This window comes from Austrofundulus limnaeus, unplaced genomic scaffold (genome assembly GCF_001266775.1).
Source record: "Austrofundulus limnaeus strain Quisiro unplaced genomic scaffold, Austrofundulus_limnaeus-1.0 Scaffold1823, whole genome shotgun sequence".
NCBI classification, from domain to species: Eukaryota; Metazoa; Chordata; class Actinopteri; order Cyprinodontiformes; family Rivulidae; genus Austrofundulus; species Austrofundulus limnaeus.
The window spans coordinates 39,092-44,199 of record NW_013954225.1 but is presented as its reverse complement, the minus strand read 5'-3'; positions in this window follow the sequence as shown (position 1 = coordinate 44,199).

Genomic DNA, 5,108 nt, shown 5'->3' with positions numbered 1-5,108 from the left:
GATTATCAGTCAGCTGTGAACGATGGCCATGTGATGTAAGTATCAGTCACCTGGAGGCAGGACTCAAAAGCCTGAATTTTGCCTGAAACTCTCAGACTGATGAAGTCTCTTGGAAGAGAGACGAAACGTTTCATTAAAGAAGAACCCGTCCAGAGGACCTATTCAATTTTTTTTCCTTTTAATAAACAGTGTACTTACTACTCCAGCCAATGAGTCTCTCAGGGCAAGCTAGCTAGCTTTAGCCAACTATAGCCAATGCTGCAGAACAAACGGACCGTTTTGTCACTGCTTTCTTCCTATGCAACTCTGTGTGGAAGGACCCTGCTAAAGCGAATGTACCACATACCGTGCAGCCATTCACTTACTGTAACTGTTCAGTTTAACCACAGCTCGGCTGAATTCAAGAGGAAGAGTGAGCCGTCCTCAGAGGCTGGAATAAACAGTGTTGCGTTTAGAGACGTGGGATATTTTGGCATGTAATTGAAATCATATTGTATTGTCTGATAATATAGCTGCATAAAAAGCAGAACACAGGAACAAATCTTGGTATCACTGCAGAAAATATAAAGTCACTGAGTCAGATATTTGTCCATCATCTTTAACCTCTTAAGCCCCAAGGGGTTTTCTTGAAGTTTGTGCTCTAAAAAGCATGCCCAAATGTAACTGGGTGTATCTCAGCATAAAAAAAAAACACCATATAAATATCCTTGATATCAAAATGAAGCTAACACTTGGGAGATTTCATCAGGAGTGTAAGTATCACATCATATGTTTTGTTTCAGATACTGAGGATGGAACATAGAAAAAATAGCTTTTTTTCCCCCCTCGCCTGAGGTTTTTCTGCATTATACAGTATATAACCTTTTCAAAAGTATAATGAATAGCCTATATGCCACGGTCATTAATAACATATTTCCGGTAAAAATTTTGCCATGCTCCTCCCTTCCACTCCCTGCTTACTGCCTATGTTTTTAGCATTAGCTACTAGTACTAGTCCGTGAAAAAGTCACAAAAGTTAAAGCATCTGTGATCTACTGGTATAAAACGTGAGTTCTGTTGTATGCCGTTGTGTCCACTAAGCAGCAAGTACGATCGAGTAGTAAGTTTTTCTCCTTTTTCCTTCAGATAAGGAGGTGACAGCAGAGGATCATAGCATTACAAGGAAAACTTATCTTTAAAAGTTCACACTTGCATTTGTAATCGGCATTTCTAACCTGAGGATATTCAAGAGTCAGAATCAGAAATAAGAAGATGGAGGTTACAAAAGGGAAATGTACATTTATCCCCTTTTACTGCCAAGACCAGGAAAGGAAAGACCTCCTTCACATGACAGCTAGCAGGAAGCTAACACAGCAGCCGGTACAAAGGTAGGTGTGTGCGCGCGTGTTTGTGTTATATGAAATGCTTTTATGCGAATTTGTCATGTTTTATGCAAAAGTAAAACCTTGTTAGAGTGTATATTACAGCGTAGACTAAAGCCGAGTGACGAGTGCATCCCCCCTCCCCCTGAGCACCGAGAGCAGCAGAATCTCCGCCTGATAATCATTACGTTTTCAGTTCACTAACATCGGGGAAATGATCCAAACCATACAAGTAGCCCATCAATTTAAAGCCCAGACTCTGATCTTTCCAAGAATATGTGTCACAGCTCTACGTGAAAAATATACGGAACAAGCAGCCACGGAATAGCGAAAAAGGCTAAATTCTGGAACCATAAACACAAACGTCTTTCTTTTGTTTTTATGGCTTTAATTCACTTTGGAGTGACTTTTTTTCCACTTGGCTGGACCTGTACGTCTCCTGTGTTAATGTTGGTACATGTAATATGCTAATTCTGTACTGTGGAGATCGTTAAGAGTCGTTGTTGGGTGAAAAAATCTTTTGCTAACACTGTGTTGACCATGAACTGGAAGTGTTGGGAGTGGCATCAAGTGCTGGGCCGGATGTCTGTGGCATATAGGCAATTGAATAAGGCTAACATGTCTTGGAAACCATGAATCCACTTATGAACATTACTTGTGCAAAACCTCATGCTGCTGAAGTAAAATACAACAAAGTTACAGAGGTTTTCGTAAAAACATTTTTAGGTTTTTTTTTCTTGTGGCACAAATTGGCACATTTTGGCACCACCTAAAAAAGTAGTGTTTTAAAAATTTTAGTTACAAAATTTACAAAATTTGATGAATAAGTAAGCTAACTAGCAAAAATGGCACATTTTATATTTCATTTTTTAAACGGCACGTAGACACAACCGGAAGTGCTGTGTGTGACGTTGCACTTTACATGTAAAATGTGTTTTTAGCTCTGAGGAGCTGTCAGCCTTACACGGGACTATAACTTCAGTTTGGATTGGCCGAATTGCACAAATGACCCCTCCTTTTCATCCTTGGAACCAGCAGAATCAAGCTATCTACAGCACATTCATGTAAACCTGACCAATCGCCCGCTATAAGGAGAGGAAGTCTGTGAGGCAGTTTTAAAGACTTTCACCTTCGTCCAATGAATGTCTTATAATTGGGTCAGATGGGGCAATTTTGGAGGAGGAACTGCTTGAAACTCATACCGGGAAATGTAGTTGCTCTGTAAATACAAGTTTATGCCAGTGGATTTAGGATTTGGAGGAAAAAATACGAAGGTAAGAAATTTTATATTTTATAATTTTCAAATCTGAGTGCAAGGTCTTCTGTTTTTTTACTGCTAGTTGAGTGAATTCTGGTTGGATTGTGATGAAACTTATATTTTTACAATCTGTGAGGTCTCTGCTTTCAGTAGACATGTTGCTTGTGTGTGAAGAAATCACGGGGTGAACAGCTGAGACCGGGTTTTGCAGAGGCGCCATTTTGTGCAGTTTGTTTTGTAGTGTCTAAAAGTGGAGGCCTCTTCTCAGGAATGCACAGATGTACTATGTCTCTCTTAGACCCCAGCTTCAGAACTTGGCACGTTACCATATTAGGAAAAGGAATGCTTAAAGTATACCATGACAAAATTTATGGTGCATCTGTTGGACTGCACTGTGAAACCTATAAAAAGGCTTGTATGCCCCTACTCTTTGCCTTCGTCTTCATCTTTTTTTGCTGTTGATTCATTTGGCGTAGAAGGCCATGATTTGGTTTTTGGCTGTAAATCTCCTGGACTGCAAAATAAAGATTCTTGCTGTTTAACCAGCCTGTTTCAGAGTTTCTCTCTTCAGGAGCAACAACAGTTTGCAGAGCTGAGAAGACCTGGTTTTTACACCTCATTTAATGGTGTCACGAGACAGAGGTTCTATGCTCCAGCAGACACCTCCGTTGCACTGAACCGTTTTCTGCAAGCCGGCTAAAAGGGTGAGTCATTTTTCACCAGACAGAGAGCACTTCAGTGGATGATGTTGGTGTTGGATGGGGTTTGACCTAAAGTTTCTATTTGGGGATTCTGTGGACTGTTTTGTTGCTCTGATGAGATCTCTGTGTAAAGTCAAAATTTTTGTGGAACTTTTTTGCAACGTTCCATTGTTTTAGTCTGCATTAAGTAGGGGTTTTCTCTCTGAGGAAAGACAGCAGGGTTCTTGGTGAATGTTAATAATGTGATTTATTGACTGTCTTCACCTCAGCTGTGACCTTTCTCGGTGTGTGTATGCAGGCATTTGTATGACATAAGTCACTGGTTTAGTTGCCAGTGAAAATTTGGGGTCTGCAGAGAAAATACAGCTGCTTATTCTTGTTTTTGTTTTATGAAGTTAATGCATGCGGAACGATGAGAATCCATGACAGGGAGTTTGTAGGGCTCTGATTGATGTTTTATGTTTTGCCGAGCCAGTGCGTGGTATTTCATAGCCATAAAAATTACCTGTAATTCACTCAAGAGTAAACTGCATCATTTAATTTATAGCCCTGTTGAAATTTAGATAAAGTTGAAGCTAGGACTGATTTGGAATTTTGCAAGTCGGCTGTTCATGTGGAATTTTGACTGCAGTTTTTATTTTTATTTTTAGATTTTTTTGGTTGCTCCCTAGAGTTGAGCTTGCCCTGAAGTTTGTGAGACAGGCAGAGCTCTGTGTGCGCGTGGGGGTTATAAATAGTTTATATAATTATTGCTATGGGTTATTAGTAATGCATATCATAACATATCGGTGTGTGGTCTCACGATGAAGTGGGGGTTATGTTTGTTTACTAAGAATTGGGTGCCGAATTTTGACTGCACTGCGATTTAAATTTTACCACAATTCAAGTGAATGTCTGTTATGAAATTTGACTCATTTTATGAGTCAAATTGGTGTGAATGGTACATAGATGTGTTTGATGAACCCACTATAAAAGGTCAAAACGCATTGATTTATGAGGGGATCACACACATCTGTACATGGTATCACAATCATGACATGGACCTTGGACAATAGAATCATATCTTTACACTTTGGAAATGGAGTATTTACATATATTGTTTTTAGAGTACATTTGTATTTTTTCTCCTCTTTATTTTTTCTGCCTGGCTGTGTGTGCATTCTTTGTTTGAGGGTGTCTGCATGCTACTGTGAATCTGCAGCCGTCAGCAGTGAGATTAAAATCCATCCTCTTACGGTTAGGGAATCAATTTATATTTGTGTATAATTATTGATGTTTTGTTTTTTATGTGATAGCAGGCTGATTAGATTTCTAAGGGGTTGCTGGAGTGCAACTCTGTCTAAGAACTCCTGGGTTGTTTACTATTAGTTGTTACTTTTCCCCATCTGAACCAGTGGTTTTTGTGTGCATGAAAATATTTTGTACTATAAGATTAAGTAGTGTTCTGTGCGTTTTCTTGCCTTTTCTGTGTGCCTGTGTTATGATAACATGCATTTATCTGAGAGCTACCTGTGATTGTTTTAGACTGCTCATATTCTAGACATGACTTTCCAATAGCACAAAATATTGAACCTTTGTTTTTGTTTTGTTTTTTCTTTCTTTTTTTCTGTTTTGTCTTTTCTACGAATGAGAGTCCTATAAAAAGAAAAAAGAGGGAGTCTTACACCCTCCTGTCGCGGCCAGGGGTCAAGGGGGATCAGCCAGCCCACGTCGGACTTTGGAACGAGACCCAGAAATACAACCTACAAAATAAGGCCAGTTGGTTTTGCCCATAACTCTCTCTACAAA